Raw genomic sequence first — 19,323 nt, 5'->3', positions numbered from 1 at the left:
TGTAAGATAGACTGATCTTTAATGCTCCCTTCTCTGAGGGAATGCACTGACATCAGGCTGATGGAAAGGGTGTCTGCAGCTTTTCTTTTCTGCACAAGCACATCTTGCTTCCTTCTTCGGAAGTTCAAAAACAAAGCCAGGACTCTTGAATTGAGGCCTCTAGAATGATATTTCATTCTTCCTGTACTACACAGCACATCTACTTGGTTTCCTTTTGTCCAATTCAATAACAATTGAGGAAAATAGCAAGTTCCTAAAAGCTAATGTTACAACTGAAAAATATTAAATCTTTTTTTTCTTTTTTTTTTTTTTGAGAGAGAGACTTGTTTAAAACATAACTCCTTTTTCAGTCAGGAAGTGTGTGAAGTGCAGCCTCTGTTCCTCTTAAATTTACAGAGAACATATTGAACTGTAAAATCTTTCATAAGCATTTCCAGAAAATCTGTATTTCTTTTCCTCTGAAGTACCCATTCTCCTCCCACTTTTCTTCATAAACAGAAGAAAAATATTCTTAAAGAAGATGGTTAAATGCAATAATGTAATATGTGAGTTGTTTTGGAATTGTGTGTATTGTAATTGATAGAGGTGATACTAAATGAAATTATGTTATCATGTTAGTCACTCCTACAAGCTGAATTCCTTTGCTATTCCTGAAACTCTGGTGTGTGTGCCAAAACAATTTTCTTTCTAAGAATATATGCACCTGTACAAGACCACCTAAGAAATCTGTCATACACTCAAGTAACTCTTACTATGCAATAAAGTTACAGCTCTGTGTAGATATATTGGAAGTATTCAAAGGATTTGAATACTTGTGCACAAGTTTGACTTCCTCCAGCACAGAGAAACTTTTGCAGTATTTCTAGGCACTCCTAGGAGGCAGTCCAGGCTGTTTTACTACTACACTTCCTGTGGGGTGAGATTCCCAGCAGAATTTCAATCGTGGTTAGTTAAACCCCTTTGCCATCTCTCCTGCCATTTGTTATTACTAAGGTATGCTGGTTGGAAACTCTCCACGTAGGGGCTGGATAGCTGTGTCAATAATAGAAGCCTAAATGGCTGGTGTAGCTTCAGAGCAGCTGTATATTCAGGACGTAGAGATTTTAATGATCTTTTTCTGATCCTGAAAAGTGCACTGCCTTGAGAGAACTGGGTGCTAACATGATGTAGGCATAAGCTGCGTACCAAGGCATACATCTTTTTTATAAAACCTTTTTTTAGGGTTTATGGTGATATTTTTGTTACAGTTCTCACTGTAGTAATATACCCAGAAAAGAACACTATACAAATATGCAAGGTCCTGCTACCCTTGTACACTGATTTTGTCCCATATTTTATGTTTTCTGTTTAAAATAAAAAAAAAATTAAAAAAGCAGGGCAGAAGAATTCCAATCTGTTGAAAGAGTTGCTATCCATTTTCTATGTAATATATTCAGGTACTACCAAGGGACTTATCTGTGAATTAGCAACCAAAATCTGAAGGTGATAGGACTCTGCATCTATTCAAGAAGAGTAAAAGAGGGGGTTGGAATCCTGTTTATAAAAATAACTGATTTTTATTTGAACTAACCCAAAAAGAGGTTGAATATTACTACTGTGTTACAACAGCAATATCAGTGCTGAGGACTCCTGCAAAAAAAGTCCTGTTAGTTGCTGTGGATGGTATAGAGCCTTCCTTGTGCATTAGAATTTCCATAAATCACAGATTACTTCCAGTTAAACTGAGGAGTTGTCTAGCCCTCCCATCCCCTCCAAGAGTATGGAGGAGAAGAAATTACTGTTTTCACACTCCACTTAGAAAAGAAGTTTCAACTAGTGTACGTTAATGCTATAGAATCTGGCTACTATGTATTGCAAATTTGATTCCTATAGACAGCTACACAAAGGAATATTCTAAAATGAGACCAATATACAATCCTTAACAAATACTGAGGTGGATAGAAAGAGGAGGGCAACTGAGAGCACAGCAAGTTACTAATGATATCCTTCAAATAAGTTATTTACATGCCAACTCTGTAGTTATATCCTCACTCATACAGTATTAGTCTCTGAGGGGAAAGAACAGAAATAAATTGTGTTTTGCATCACGTGGCATCTCAGTATAATCAAAGCCCCAGATCCAGGTGAGTATGCTATTGAATTGTAAAGTATTCTTATCCTTTCCTAAAAACATCCATTCACATGTATCAACTTTGCAGTTCTTTCTCTGCTGCTAAGCTACAGGGAAAATCAAAAGCTCAGTTCAAACCAGGTGTGATCATAAATGGCAGTGATATAAGGATTTTTGTGAAACTTGCAACAATGGGATAAGAAGAAAAGTCTGAATTTGATAAGTGCTGCTGAGAGGCAAACTACTTGAGTTCCACACGAGAGGCAGGGGTCAGAATTTTCAGTCATGATGTGTGTAGACTGGAAAGTAGATGCTCCTCGGTGATTTTCAGACATTTCTGAGAACCTGGTTTCCTAAAATTAGTGTTTACTCATGTTGACTGTGCTGTTTTGTTCTGCATGTGTGCTGCTGGTAATTTATATGTCTGTATATGAAATCAGTACAACTTGTCTGAGTTTCAGGTTTAAGAGAGCTTTTTCAGTATCTGTGAGAGACTGGAGAAAATGATTATTGGCTCAAAACAACTGAAATTGTATGTGAAGGGGAATGGGCCAGAGCAAGTTCTGTGAAGGTGGGATGATGCACTGCTCACGCCCCACCCTACTGGAGCTTCTAATCCAGCCCAGAATGGCTGTCAGTCACTGGCACAGGGACAGCAATGTCCCACAGCCCACCCTGGAACCTTAGTCTAGCTTCAGAGTGGCCAGAGGACAGGAAGCCTCACCTGGGGGAGGTGGGGTGGTGGTGGCCACAGAAGGCCAGAGCAGATATAACCCATTGCCCTGAGACACACATGGTCACACATCCCTGTTGTCTTTTGATACTATGGCAGCTGACAGGAAGCTGGATCCAAGGCAATAGCTGTATCTTTCTTCACTCTCTTTTTTTCTCTTTCTCTTTTTCTTCTTCTAATTTCCTCCTCTTGAAATCTGAGCTGACAGGAAGCTGGATCCAAGGCAATAGCTGTATCTTTCTTCACTCTCTCTCTTTTTTTCTCTTTCTCTTTTTCGTCTTCTAATTTCCTCCTCTTGAAATCTGGGTAATTTAAAGTTATATGGGTTAGAGTTTGCCAAGTCAATGTTTTATTGAATGCTTTATTTTGATTGAATGTTTTCTTTCAATGTTGCCGAGTTCCTGACCTTTTATTTTGCCAGTAAAGTTTGTTTTTTAACCTCTTGGGAACTTGTGAATCACCCCAGGGAAAAGTAGCCTCTTTTAAATAAATTCACCAAGTGAGGACCAGGGCTTTACAGTATATTTTCATTTTCAATTGCTTCCTGAGATTTAAGCACCTGTTTAACTTGCCTTTAATTATGGTTTTTAACATCTTTCTGATTAGAAGTTTGACTCTGAGCTGGCCCATTTCAGTTCTATTCTGCACTACCCTTTACCACTGGTAGTTTGTACAACTTGTACTGCCTTACACAACAATATGCCAGGCCATGAAGCTGAAACTGTTGGTTCCAGGACCCAACCTTGACATTAGTTGCTCAGTTTAATGACAGCTTAGTAAAGCATGCATGACAAATGTATCTATTCAGCAAGTTTACCTTGAAGAGGGCTAGAGGCAGAAATTCTATATTATCCCTTATTTTTTTGATGCTCAACTCTTATGTTTTACCCCTACAGCAGTGTTCACTGACTTTTTCTCCTGATGACTATGTGTAATGACCAGCAACTCTCTCATAATTGTAGGACTATTGATAGCTTGGATTTTTAAAAAAATTATTTTTATATACCTCAAGTCTTCCAGATGTAATTTTCCCCTAAGCTTGCAAGTTATGGCATATACCATGTAAGTGAATAATCAAAAAGCAGAAGGAGCACCACAACTTGGGCATGTGACCTTACAGTGACCTTAGGGATTGACTGTATTTTCTTTATTTAAATTTCCCAAATGTAGTAAAAATAGTGATAACAGTCCCGCTTAAATTAGAAGGGCTTCACAGCCTAGATATACATAATCTGTCACAGGACTACGGCTAAATAACTGAATTCCTCTACAACTACCACTTTGTACTATTCCCTGTGCTGCTTCCCTACCCTGGCAAGCCTCAGCAACAGTGACTTGGGCTTCAGAAGAGTGTCTCTACTTCTGGCACTGAGCTCTGCCACCAAGCTGAAAGAGGAGAAACTTCCCCACAGGAAACTGAAGTCTTGTCTATTGGCCCCAATCTTTCCAGTCCTTCAAAGAATGCTTTATGTTCTTGGTATCTTGCTGTAGATCAGGTTCTCATCCTATTTTCAATAGCTAGAAATACAAGGGGTTTCTCCACCCTGTGGGACACCTGGGGAAACTTACCCTTCCTGCCCTGTAGCACCACAGAGAGCAGCAATGGTTAGAGCTCTGAAACATTTTCTGACCCAAAGTGCACTCCCAGAAATTCCTGGGATATTAACAACTGACCATAACTTATCCTGCACCCTTTGACTAAGACTCCTTCTCTCTCTGTTGCTGAGTATCTTCAGAAAGTCATGTGCTTCCCTTTGAATTACAAACGGTAATTAAACTGCACCAACACTAGTTCTCAATACCAAACCCTGTAGGCTCTGCAGAGTTCAGTACTAGTTTGGACTTTTAGATAGAGAAGGCAAAATTAAATTTTGCTTTCGCAAGTATATGGGAGAGGGACCACTCTGCTGCTGCTGTAGGAAAATAATGGGGAGGCAGGGGCTTAGAGAGGAGCAGAGCTGGTATGGAAGATGGCTGTGAGAGGTCCTGGGAAATCTAGTCCTACTTCTTCTTCCAAGGTTGAATGAGGAAAGGATGTGGGAAGGGGAGTTTACTGTTGCTACAGACCCCAGCAACAGCTTGTTGTTGCAGAAGCCCTGAGCCTTTCCTTGGCAATGGAGGGGATGCCAGCCCTTCCACCCATTGCAATGGCAAAGCAGGCAGTGAATGGTAGGCTGCTTTGCCACTCCAACAGCCTGCTGTCTGGAGAGCTGTCCTAATCTGATACCCAGAGATGCGATGTCTCGCCATGGACAGAGCCACACTGCAGCAGATGAAGCAGAGCTCAGGTCCAGCCATGCCTGAGATCTGCTCAGATCTGCTAAAGTTGCAAAATTTGAACCTCCATCTCAAAAAAATGTGTCTAGCAGATAAACATGTTTTTAGTTAAACACTGTGGTACTCTCCAGCTGTTACTTTTCATTTTTTAAGAGTATTTCTTATAAACCAGACTGATCTTTTTGTTGATTGATCAGTTCACCAGATTCTGTCCCTTTAGCAGATGTGTTTTGAAACATGAAGTAATTCTTCACAGGACATTTGTCATAGAGTGTCCCTGGGGTAGACAGAACTGGAGAACTTTTGCTCCTCCTCTGTGGTGGAAGGATTTCCAATGAACAGTGTATTTGCCTGTCTGCCAAAGCTTCTCTCTTCTTGTCTTCTCCCAGACTTGGAGTGGAGCCATGCTCAGGGCCAGATGTCTGAGTCTGCAGGCCTACTTTCAATTCCAACAGCAGTCAGAACTCAGCTTCATTAATAATTCAGGTTTTCTCTTCTGTTAGGAAATTAAGAGCTTTTTCTCACTAATATTTAAAAGATATTTTAGTCAATTTTATCCACTTTTTCATATCCTTCTAGGTGGCAATAGTGTCTCTGGTTGGATTCTGAAGATTTTGTATTCTATAGCTTTCACTTTGAAGACCCTTTTAATAATGTATTATGCAATGTGATCTTCCCTATTGAGTGCTTTTTTTCCCACATCCTCTCTTGAGACACAAATGTGTTTAGGAAGCTTCTTATTTCAGAAGGGTGGGTTCTGTTCTTCTCTGAAGTAAAGGAAAAGGTTCTCTTACATTTTAGGGGAGTATTTTAGATTTACTTGAATTAATCCTTGAAGTACCATGTGATTGTGTTCTAGAAGATCAAGTTCAAGATGTACCTGCTATTTGGCTTGGAAACAAGTTTGGTTTTTGTGGGATTTTGGTTGGTTTTTGTTTTTGTTGTGTTTTTGTTGTTGTTTTGTTGTTGTTTTGGGGTTTTGTTTGTTTTTGTTTGGGTGGGGTTTTTTTTGCAAGTTCATTTCAGAATAATTGTGTTGCCCAGTTTCAGATTGGCCCTTCATCAGTTTAATGTGACAGCTTTATAAGGTACAAAGACAAAATTTCTGCTGTAACATCCCTAATCTTTAATAATTTATGAAGACTTGTCCTGCAGTTTGGCTTTCTTTGACATTCTGTGCTTTTATTTAAGCTAAATTTAAGCTGGACAAATGAAAAAATCTTAGGAGCCCAGGAAAAATTTGTTCCAAGGTAAACATACTGTCCAGATGCATAAAATGTTTGGATATTATTTCATTGAAGTCTCACATTCAGCTGACCTAACACAGAATGACATAGTGGCACTTCTTTCTCACTGACATCTTATTCCCAGGAATCTGATTCCTTTCATTTTAAATAGTCTCTGACATGGCCACTGAGAAAGCTCTGAAAGCTGAATGTTGCTGATGTAGTAGTGGCAATGGTGTGCTATGTCCACTAGCATTTTTTTGGAATCTGAGAGAATGGCTTTGCAAAGGATGAGTGCTCCATTCACCACAGTGCCCTGCCACAGTGATATAAATGCCAGCCTCCTAATGTGCTCCTTCTCTGACTGTATGGAAAAGGCCTGGTTGGGAAAAAATCTGCCCTTCTGCAAAGATGGCCAACTGCAGCAGTGTTACACAAATGCTTTTCCTGATCATCACAGTGAGAAGTGACTATTCCACACTTGGAAACAATCAGATCTTTCTCTTCTCCCATCACTTCTAGTTGACATCCATGCCTTAAAGCAGAAGATTTAGCTATCTATCCTGAAACAAACTAGCTTTCTCTGTGGAATGACATTCACTTGTGCATTTTCTATTACTCCAGACTGCAAGGTCATCCATTTCTGCCAATACAAGTGTCTAACCCTGTTACATCTCTGCCTCCCAAATTCATAGGATCACTAACTTCACCAGCATGCTCCAAGCACTAACAAGAACATTGTGTAAGGTGAGACCAAAAGACCAATTGCTGACAAGCTGCACACTTATTTTTCCAGCTTCATACCCTTTTCCAAGCCACTCTCTTTAGCCCATTTCCTGCAGCTTATGATTCTCACAGGTATTTCCTATCTTCTCCAGTTTAATAACTACCTATGTTGTAGTAATTTAAATATTTTCTGATGTTAGATCAACCATATCTTTCCCTGTGTGAATACTAATTATCTCAGCAGAGAAGAAAATCAATCTAATCTGATCTAACACTGGCAAATTCACATTCTGTCCTGTCCTGTTTGCTATCGCTGAACTCCTTTTATGTTTGTAAATTTTTTTTCTTCAAAATCCACTTCATTTTTGGTAAAAGCACAGTAAAATTGTTTTCAACATATTTTATGGCATTGTGTTCACTGTTCTTCAGTGAGATAACACTGCTGACTCTCACTTCCCATGTAAATGAGACGAACTGCCCATTGCTTTCCCCAAAACTCTTGTGATCTACTTAAAATTATAAATATGAATTTCTTTTTACAAATAGAAGTTGGGATTTTTTGGACCAATGTTTTGGGGTAGAAGGATGTGGTGAGAAGCAATCTCCCTGACATGCTCTTGGGAGGGCAAGACTCTGCTCCTTTTTAATCTAAACGATCATCATCAGTGTGAATTCTTTTTTCGTGATACTGCAAGCACAACCAAACAACTGCTAGGCTCCTCCTGCAAACCTCTCCTTTGCAGAAGCAAAAAGCTTCAGTGTCACAGTAGCATGATATACAGGACAATAAGCACAGATTGCTCTGTTGATCTGCTGTGTCCCTTGCCTGAGGGGATCATGTTGTTTAAGAGCCTAATTGCAGTACTAAAATGTAATTCAGGGTGGGCAGTGAAGACTGACTTTATTATAAAAAGTGAATTAAAAACAGAATGGAAAAACCCCCAAACAATAGCACAGAGTCCAGGAAGTGAACCAAAGTGGTGAAGGGTATCACCTTACTTCTCTAACACTGTGAGGCTGATTTATAAGACTACAGTTTGGAATAAAATCTGGTCCTGCATGGAGAGCTTTGATTTTACTTAATGAGAGTTGCTCCTTCCCTTTTATTTTTTTTTTAACCTGGATCTAGAATATGAGAGGAAAAGGAAAATATATACATTCTTCCATGGGCAGACATCTGAATAGCAAGAATTCAGTGTTTTCAGTGCATGCAAAAACTCTTACCCATTGCCTTCAAAATACATTTGCTCCCAAAGCAGTTTGGCCACCTTTGGGGCCTGCAGAACACAAAATATTTTAGTGTTTATTTTAAAAAAATCAAGATTTAGAATAGATGTTAAATAGCAAAATGTTAGCAAAGTGACCTTTTTGTCAGAGGTTATGTGAGTTTATGCTGCTTGACTGGGCAGACTGGACAGTCAGAACATTCTTTCACTGGAGAAACCTGTAATGAAAAATTTAATGGAAGTGGCAAAAGATTGCTTTCCTGCAAGGAATATGTGCACAATCACAAATTTACAAAGGAGTGATCGGTGGTATAAGATTGCTAGAGGCTTTCTGAATTTGGGGGAAAAAATATTCAGTAGACTTGAAATTTCTAAGCCAAACTGAACTCTGATGTGATAAATGTGTTTTGCTACCCTTCTGCAAGGGTTTAATACATCAGTCCTTAATAAGCTAAGAAACCTCACCTCCACTTTGACCCATGAGGTCTTATCTTCGTGACAGTGAAAGTAAAATAATCCACAAGAGGGTATACTTTAGGTGTAAATACAAGATGTCACAACAATTTGTGTCACAACAATTGTGCACATGTAAGTACAGAGCACAAGGGGTGAGCAGGATTCACACTGACAGTCCAACTTGTCCAGAGGAAAATTTTCCTTGATAAAACAGAGCTACTTCACTGTTAGTTTCAAATCATAATGTTGCAGTATTCAAAATCTCAAACATCTTGACTTTCCTCTGTCTGATATATTTAATTAATATTTCTTCTCCTAATGTTCTGTGTACGTCATCTTTTTGTGGCTTTTTTTTTTAACTTGTCATCAGTGTTTCTCCTGAATAAAGTATGGTAGAAACATTTTGTTGGAGATAGATGGAAAGTGGTTTTTTTCCATTGTGTGATGAAAGGGGCACTTGGTTCATTCTGGTCCATAGCACCTCAGAAGGCAACCTGCCAATATTAGGTCTCTTTCATGTGCTGCAACAAACAGCAGCTTCAGTAGAAATATTGTTATCTGAGCTTTCAAGAAGCACTGAGCTTTTTAGTCTATACTGTGTTTTTGGAGTCTAATATCAAAACTCAAAACTTGCATCAAAACTCAGCTATTATCAGCAATTCTTCTCAGTCATAAGCCACAGTTCTTCCCAGATACATATTGCAGCAGACTTGGTCAAGCTTCACTGAAATTTAATCCAGTCTTTTCATCAAGCTGTGATTCCTGGTGAATCATAGCTGAACTGTGGAGCTGTGCTGGAACTGCCAGGCACAGACAAGACAGCTTTGGAGATGCAGTATTTTATCTGTTACTGAGCATGTGCTGTAATTCACTCTAAAAATTAATTGAAAGATGTTGCTTCCAAATAGACTAAAGGAAGCTATGTCAACATCTACTGTGAATAAGATCAGGAGAGATTTCTGGTAAGATTTGTCCCAAGCAGCCCCATTTGGAGGCAGATGTGAAAAGGGGTTTTCAAGCCCTGAGCAAGTACAGATGACAAGGCAGTGACATTCATGGCAAACTGCTGCTTTGTTGGCTGAGCCCTTGTTTGAGGATTATTTAGGAAAGGATGTACATGCAGGTGCTTCTTATATCTGCCTTATAAAGGCAGACCTTCGCAGCTGTGGAGACATCTGGCCTGACATTCACGGGAAAATTATGGCTGGATTTTTTACTTGACTTGTAGTAACCCAGATCACATGTGCAAGGGGGTGAGTATACACAGGGGCAATGTAACACTGTGTGTATAAATGTAGGATATTTATGTATACAAATGCATACACATACAGGGTGCTGATGAGTGCTTGAAGGGGAAGGTACTATTTATTATTCACATTTGAAAAAATTAGTTGTTAGATTTTGTATTTAAAAAAGGGATGTCATTTTTCTCTAGAGTCTGTGAGTTGCTTAGTGTCATTAGGATGTCTATAGCCCTGGCATTAAAATGACATCTCTTTTATCTCCAACTGTTTGATTCTGCAAAATATCTATGTGCCCTAATGTGGTGCTGTTTCCAAAATCTGGGGCTGCATTATAAAACATATTCATAAATATTAACTTTCATAAAATAAAATATTCCCATTGACAGTATCAGGATTTCAAAAGAGTTTAGCAACTCTTTTTCATTCAGAGCAAAACAAAAGTGTAGATTTGTTGTTAAAGCCAGATGATAATTGACCTATATTTCACACATCTTCATTTCCAAAAGTTGACAAAGGCAATGTGCTCATGAAGCTGATAGGGCTTGTACTGGAATTGGGCTTAAACTTTTTTGTAGTGGTCCTCTTTCCATAGGTTTTGAAGATCAAATAACACCAATAAATATGCACATTGAAAGAGTTAGTGTGATGAGCTGCAGATTTAAAAAGGAGAAACAAATTCTGTTATTTATTACTGACAGGTTGTGAGATGCTGTCCTAGTTATTGTCCACAAGTTTATAAACAAAAGCCTTCATTTTCCTTAGCCAAGGCATGATCTACCTAAAACAAGAGGGAAACTGTAAGATTTCTGATCTTTGTTGGTAGTAAGTGCAGAGAGAGAAAATCAGAAGTGCACAGAGAACCAAATATGGTGAAATCTTAAAAAAAAACCCAGTTTAGCAGTAGTCCAGAAATTAATCTACCTTGCTTCTATGGCCTGTAGGGCTCATATTTTAACATGACCTAAAGATCTTGGATGTGTATCCAAATACTTGCAAGCTTATCTCAAATATAAGTTTGAGCTCAAGTTTTTATTTTTACCTTGTTCTTTTTTATCTCTGATTCAATCTAACTTAGATTGTTAGAATAGTAATAGTCTCCATTCTTTACCAATATCCTATTTTCTTGAAAATACCATTGGTTTCAGGTGGTGTTATGATCCTGAGATTGCTGACCTGCATATATAATTAAAACATACTAGAGTAAGGAAGATCATCTGCATCCCAAACAAAATCCTTTCTCTCCTGATAGTGTGTCTAGCTGCAGAACTGAACTCAGCACGTGGGAGGATGGGCTCTCTCCTAAGATCAGTGCTCCCTGACAGCCTGGGGGAAAAAACCCAACTGTAGAATTATTAATGTCCAGTAAACAACAGCCAGTGCTGTTAACTGCTGTTTCAGCTAGTTGGGAGTAAAAGTCTTGTGTTACAGAATCAATCAGACCTCCAGTGATTTGCTGGAGAGCTCCCTCTCTCAAGGTGGCACAGTCTGTCCATGGTGTCTGAGCTGATTATATGTGTAAATAAGGTATGGCAGTGAAACCTCTAAAGACACATAAATTGAACCAGGACTTCTACATCCTTAAAAGCAGTTACAAGTGGGAACTGGAGAAATTTCAAAAATAAGGAATCATAGAAATCACCTGCTTGATTGAATCACGTTCTACCTTTTGGATTTTTCTATCTGGTGTAATTGTACTATGTCATGAATTTGAGCTTGTGCTGTGAGAGGAGAAATACGTTGGGGTCTGTTGTTTGAGAAAATTTTGCATTTATGTTTAATGTATCTGTTTTCAAGTGAAAGTTTATGGAAAGTAAGTCTTGATTTGAAAACTTATTTCCCTCCAATTTAATTAAAACCCTGCCATCCAATAAAACCAGGTTTGTTTGCCTTGAGGTTTTTTAGCCGGTTTTAGTAACTAAGTAAAAATTAGACATGTTTAAGTAGCAAAGACTTTTTTTTAAATTTCAGCTTTTTGATTAGGTTTGTTTTATAAAGCTCCCTTCCCCTTTCCCACCACAACCCACCGTGGACTGCTGTATTCATATATTACTGCTAGTCACCAAAGGGAGACTAACATTCCATAGAATAAGTAACAAAAGGAGAAACAACTGGATGATACCACATGAAGGGACCAACCAGATTTCCAGAAAGAAAAGGTAATGCTGAAATGAGCAATCTGCAGCTTGTCAGACACCTCTGGCCTCTTCCAGATGTGTGGAGTCCTGAATTCCTCACACTGAAGTGAAATCTCTTCTAAATGGGCATGTTATTTTCTTTAGCCTTTTTTCAACAGAATGTGTTTTCTGTTTTGAGGTTGGTTTGGGGTTTGTTTGTTTGCTTGTTTGTTTGTTTCTGGGGTTTTTCAAATAAAATTTAAGTGAAATGTTCCCAACCTGGAAGAAAACATGGGATGCATGAAAGTGCAGGAGAAGGCTGCAGACCAATGTTCTTATGGTGCCATACTTTATCACAAGATTTGTTGTTTTGGTGTATTGAGTTTAAAACAAAATTGTCCTCCCCCTGGGAGAATTCCAGACTAAGAATAAAACAAAGATCCACTAAATAAGCCAACAAATAAGGAAAAACAAAAATTAAAAGGATAGTTAAGGAGAGAAATTTGATGTAATTATCAGTCGCTGCTGAATATTAAACTAAAAAGTGTGGATAAAACCTGCTGGCAAGTTGAGTCTCAGATGCAAATATACTGGGAGTTTGCTTTGCCAGCCTGTTTTCCTCATTAGGCACTTCCTTCTTAAAAATAGAGTAATTCCTATTCATCAAAGAGAATAGCTATATTCTTGCTTAGGAGTACACATTCATTTTGATACCGTGATGAGTTGTGAATACTCCAAATGATAATTTCTTTTTTTCCTTTAAAAATGCATGCTACAAAGCTTGGTTTATTACCAGGAAAAGGCTTTCAGGTTATTTTTCATTTCAAACAAAACGGAAAACATTTTAAATTCAGAATTGACTGTAACTGACTGTTCTCTAGAAAATTTTCTGATGACATCTGCAGACATTCAGTGTGTTGACATAATAAAAAAAAAAAAAAAAGGAAGCTGGAAATTTAACTTGGACCAAATTTAGAAATGCATGTGTGTATATTGAACAGCTGGAAAATACTTATATTTTAGTGTGAACAGGTTAATGGCTACTGAAAGCATGATTGAGGCAGATCCAGAATTACTTAAAAGATCATTAAACTGTGGCCCAGAGGACCCTTTAGTCATAGATGTAAATCTGTTCTGCATTCAGAGCTTGGGGGTGTCAGATATCTGGCACTGGGAGCATTGTGTCTTCTTCTCCATGCTGAGGGCTTCTCCTACCTCATCGCAGCACTTCATCATTCAGATGAGGTGGAGGAAAGTGGCTTCCAAATCCAGTGCCATATTCCAGGTGTTTTCAAGACAAATCCATGAAAGCATCACAACTGATGGACAAGTGTCTGCTGAAAGGGCTGGATTTCCTGGCAAGGATTTTCTCACCCTCGGAAAAAGCATATTCCATAGGAAAAACATAAAATGTCTACTGTTCTTTTTCAATTGTCTTTCTCAGTCCAGCTAGATCCCAGCTCTGACTCACATTCAGTTCCACTTTAATGCTTGAAAGAATCTTGATGCTTGAAAGTCTTGAATTCTTGAAACCTGAGTGCCTGAAACTCTTTGATCTCTTAGAAGGACACACTTCCCAGATAACAGTAACATCATAATAAAACTGGGAACATAGCCATAGTCATCAAGCCATTCTGGGTAACTTTTTTTTCACCAGGTCATTCATAACAGGACACTGTTTCTGAGGCAGCCCACCAGTCACATCTCTGAGCTTCTACCTCTGCACTCTGCATCTGACACAAATATAAATGAGATAATGTTTCTAAAGAATACTTCAGCTGAAATAATCCCCTCCAATTCCATACTGGGTCATGCTTTTCATAAGATTAACTCATAGGAAATTAGTTTTATTTCTTCCCCTATCTTCAGCAGGAAAATTTTACTCAGTTTTGGGTTGGCATAAGTCTACAAGTGCTTATTTAAAAAAAAAAAAAAAACTCAGAAAAAGGGTTCTCCCTTCAAACAGGTGTTGCATCCTTCCTCCTTGCTGACATCTGGAAATCTGTGTGCAAGTGCAGGGGGCCTCCTATTCCTTCAGTGTCTTGGTGGTTTGGTGGTGACTGCGATGCTGCTCTTTGCAAGATCATGATGGGAGTAAAGGGCACTGGTTTCTGAACTGTAAGGTACAGCAGGAAAAAAACCCAAACAACTTGTAGAGGTAAGGGTAGTACAGATTTCTCTTCTGGTCCCTAAACTCTTATGAGGCCCTTTATAGCACAGCCAAGATCAGAAGCGAGCAGTAACGTGGTCCCTGGAGTCAGCAGGATGTGATCCTCCTCTGGCAAATCATGTCAACAGCATTTGGCTGTCCAGAGAAGGATGCCATGCCAGTGCAGCTCTGAGAGTGGCCCTGCTGAGCCAGAGGATGAGCAGAGCCATTTTCTGCAGTGTGGCCAGGGCTGTCCTGCCTGGGCAGTGTCCATGGGGTGGTGCAGCCCAGCATATACCATGGTTGGGGGTCAGATGCCCATACACCTCTTCAAGAGCTGCTTTCCTAAAGTTAATTTATGTGTCTGAAGGGAAGAGTTGCTGTGCTATTAGCTACTCTGGCACCTGCCAGACAGGAGTGGTGTGATGAGCTCTGGCTTATTTAATGCCCTACCATTGTGGGTCTCCTGCTGCTCCCTGACTGGAACTTGCAGGAGGGTTGGCCACTGACAAATATCCAGCAAAGGCTTACCAATGTTTGTCACACAATATTAGCAAGGGGAAAGGCTTTATGCTGTCTCATGCTCATAGGTCATGCCCTATCTCCAGAAAACTGCCAAAAGAAGAAATTGTGAAGATGTTGAGGAAAGAGGAGAGAATGAATGAGATGTGAATCAGTGATAAGTCTCTGGAGAGGTACAAGCTTCCTCTAAGTCATCTTCTCTAGGTTCTGTCTTATTTTTTGCATGTTCCAGCTTCAAAAGTTTCCAATGGCTTTTAAAATTCTCTTGCAGCAATTGTTTCTAATATTTCTGGACTAGTGGATTCCTGCCCTCTGCTTTGCTGAGCTGACTGCAGAAAAAATTGCTTCTCCAGGCAGTGTCCGACAGCCCACTGCCCCAGGAGCAGTGGTGCCTTAGGGCTAGTTTATGTCACTTGGCAGGGAATGTTGTGCCTTCCAGATCCTGCTGCTCCTCCACATGTACAGTCAGCATAGCTGAAGAGGAAACTTTCTTCATGTCTTCATGTCTCAGTGCACAGGCAGCACAGGATGCCAAATTAACAAGCCTTGATGTCAGCATTGTCAAAATGCCTATGAAAAGAATAAAGTTTAAATCGGCTGCTGATCCCAGAGTTACCATTGGATGCAGGGGTTTAGATGAGTTCCTTGCCTTTTGCCCAGGCCTCTGGCAGCAGGCAGTAGCTTTACTGAGGTGGCCAGCACTCAAAACCCACTTTCACTTGCAAGTGCTTTAATAATGGCTGATTTAGTCTATTATAGAATGAATTTTTGATTTCATAGGCAGAAAACTAACAGACATAAGACCTAAAACAAACAGATACTACACAGGAATAAGGGTAAAAAGAGAAACTACTAGTAGGTTCATACAGGGCGGGGTTAAAGGTATCTGTCAATGTTACAGCTAGCCAAGAAATAATATAACTCAGGATTCAATGTATTTCACCATCCAATTGGTGGTGGGGCACCCATCAAGATCCTTTCCCTAATCCCCAGGGAAGTAACCACAGATTTGCATGCAAACTCCAGAGGGAAGTCTCAAACATTTTTAGAGTGTGTATGTAGGAGGCTTCAGCCTCTGTGATAATTCATGTGATAACTCTTTTATAGTTTATAAAACAGTGCCTCTTAGTCAAGAATATTTCTTTTGTCTCTTCCCACATCTGCTCTCAAGACTAAGATGTTGATTCTTAGCTGAGGCCTGAGCCCTTTTAGCACCAGAGATGACCCCTTGCTGGCCTTCCAGCCTGAGTTATCCCTTTATGCACCAACTTACCAACTTCAGCAGAGAGCAGGGGGGACAGTCCTGTCACACCCACAAAGAAAATGCCATAAAATCCATTTTTGCAACTCTGTTAAACAAGACCTTGATTTGTCTTCTGACCTTTGACATCTCCTACAGCACAAGCCTTATCTCTGTAGCTGGGGTAGTATCTCTGTGTTTGGGGCACTGTAGAACTATAATATTCCAGATACTCAGGACCAGTGTGTCCAGTGAAACTACGGCACATTCACAGGGGCAGAAAGAGAGTAAAGAATGGCAGTGTGGAAAAGCCAGCTGGCTGCTTGCTGATGTTGTTGTCAGCTGCCTGCAATCACACAAAAGCTTTGCTAGGGTTTAACATAAGAAATGATACTACACAGCCATATCTCTGTAGGGCAGGGTCAGGAAACCAACCTGGAGAAAGAATAATCCACCTTCTTGAAGATTTTGTTTTCTCCAGCTAGTAGCTCTCCTGCCAAAATCATGGTACAAGCTACAATATCAGAACTGTCCTCAGCACTCAACCTTGCAGCAGGGTGCTATTATTGGGAGTGGTCCATGGAAGATTGGATATGGGCAGAGCCAAGATCTGTACTTCTGATCCTGCATGCTGTGTGCAGCCACAGCATTCAGACTGTGCTGTGGACAGCATGGCAGTATGGAAAGACGGGTCCTGTACCGAAGAGCTTAAGATTGTTATAGATGCAGGAAGAGGAAGGAGGAGAGGAAAAAACAGATTTTGTATCAGAAATTTTCTAAAATAAAAGAGGGCTCTGATACAGAACTGTAGGAGTGAGATCCTCATGCACACAAGTTTTAAATATTCAAAATGTATTTAGAGGTTTTCTGGGTATGTGACTTCTTGAGAAGGGGTGAGTGTTTACAGTGGGGAAAACCAAGATTCCTTAATGTGACAAGTCATGAATGCAGAAATGCTGGCATCCCAGATAACTGTTTTATTTCACAAATTTTCACTTATGTACAGAGATGTGGATTAAAATACATCATATTCTTCAAAACATATAAGCAATGCTTTTAAATGGTTCTCGTTGGTTTTAGCAAGGGATTTTAGGCTTTTATCTAGAGATAACAAGTCAGTTTATGAACATCAGGGAGGAAAATATTTCAGATTTGACAAACAACAACAACCAAATGCCTTAAACTTAAACCCACAGGACGTAAACTTGAAGATCAGATCAGACCCGAAGCAGCAAATCCAGCATGTGATGTAGGATGTAAGCTGAGCCAGCAGCCTGCTGAGCTGATGCCCTGCCTGGAAGCGAGGCCAGTGGTGTTCATGCCATGCATAATACAGGCCAAGCAGGCTGCAAGCTTCAAAATGGGTAGAATGCTCTAACCTGGAGCAAATCAGACCTCAGAGCTTTGCACCAGTTTGTCAAAGCCTTACTAGAACCTTCCCACAGAGTATCAGAAGCAGGTTAGCTCCCAGCCACAAATTCAGAGCCTTCTGTGCATGTGGCTTGCATGGTAAAAGGGCTGATGACTGCTCAGCTGATGGGAAGCAGTAGAGCAGGAAGATACTTCAAGAAAATAGTTTAAAAAAGAAAAATCTTCCAGTGTTCAAGTTTAAAAAAATATACGAAAGCAAAAATAGTATGCACACAAAGTGCAACCCATTTAAAGCTCAGGATAGCTCCATGACTGTTTTTAGAATAGAGATTTCTCTTCTCCAGCTGCAAAGGAACCAGTTTGCTGCCTCTGCATCAGTGTGCAGCTGGGAAGAAGAAATCACCCCTACTGGTAAGGGTGGGTGCCAGCTTGCATAGGAGCAAGACCTACGTCTTACAGCCCATTTATGCGCTCTCTTCTGGATTTGGTCATTTTTCAGAAGAAGAGTTCAGCTTTTTGCTGGCAGCCACCACTACAGGGCAGCCCCTATAACCTGCATTCCTACGGATCCCCTTTGGCAAGCATGGTCTGCAGGGCTCCGTGTACAGGGGAGCAGAGACTTTTCCCCAAGTAAAGCACAAGGTTAGGTGGATGGAACTGTGGCACAGTTATATATGTATGTGCAAACTGCTCCATGGAGTTATCACCCCCAGCTCTGTCACAGCCAATGTTTACTTAACTTGTGCCCCCTACTGGGATCTTCTTGTTCAGAATTGCTCTGTCCAGTGCAAATGGTTTTTGCAAGTCTGGATCTTTTTAACAGTTGTAACCGAGCCCAAAGTAGCTCTCTACAACTACCTGAAAGGAGCTTCTAGTGAGGTGGGAGTCAGTCTCCTGTCTGGTAACAAGCAAGAGGACCAGATGAAATGGCCTCAAGTTGCCCCATGGGAGGTTTAGATTTGATATTAGAAACAATTTCTTCACTTAAAGAATGGTCAGGCAAGTGGCTCAATCACTGTCCCTGTAAGTGTTCAAAAGGTCTGGGGAAGTGGCACTCATGGATGTGGTTCAGTGGTGCACTTGGAAGTGCTGGGTAACCAGCTGGGCTTGATCTTAGGAGACTAATCCAAGCTCAGTGATTTCTACACCAGAAACAGGTTCCTGGGAAAAATCCTACCCTTAGTCTTGCATCTGTTTTTCTCTAAAATCTGTAGCTCTAGTATGGCTTCATTGTTAGAGCCAAGAATAATGAATTCACCTTTAGATTAAACAGAAAACAGAACTCATTGAAAGCAGAAAGACTAAAGTAGTTTACAGAAAATCTAGCTAAGCTTTAAATGTCAGTATTTACCACTTCAGGTAATTGCAGAAATTTGCAGTTTAATTTAGATGGAGACATTAGGGCACAACTGCAGGTGCTGAGTGCCTCTTAAGGGAGTGTTTTTAAGGTAACAGATTTTCTTTTTCCCCTCCTTCACTAAGAGAAACCATACGCAAGACAAGAAGAAAATTATTTGGTATTTTTTCACTAGGTGTTTGATGCTTTAAAAGGTCATGGTAGGGTATTGCTTGTTAGATGTACCAATAACAGCAATTTTTTTTTAAATTAGCTTACGTTCTCTGCATGCTTTTAAAATATGTGCTCAAGTGCTTTTGATGTTTTGCAATATTTCACAGAGTGCAAAACCTGAGAAGGTCAGAATTGACATACTTACTGGCTTGGACTTTCTGCTGCAGAAGGGATAATTTAAGACTCCAAAGATGGTGAAAGGTTTTCATTTGGAAAATACTTGTATAGAAAATAAGTCAGAGAAGAGATGATGAACGGACAGGATTAAAGGACATGCAGGATTGCTCAAAAATGCTATTTAAAAGATCATGATAACAGACTAATTAAAAGAGCAGGAAAGTCTTAAAGGATTATGTAAT

Source organism: Passer montanus, unplaced genomic scaffold, assembly GCF_014805655.1.
Source record: "Passer montanus isolate IOZ18808 unplaced genomic scaffold, ASM1480565v1 scaffold2, whole genome shotgun sequence".
In the NCBI taxonomy this organism is placed as follows: Eukaryota; Metazoa; Chordata; class Aves; order Passeriformes; family Passeridae; genus Passer; species Passer montanus.
Note: the sequence above shows the minus strand (reverse complement) of the source record.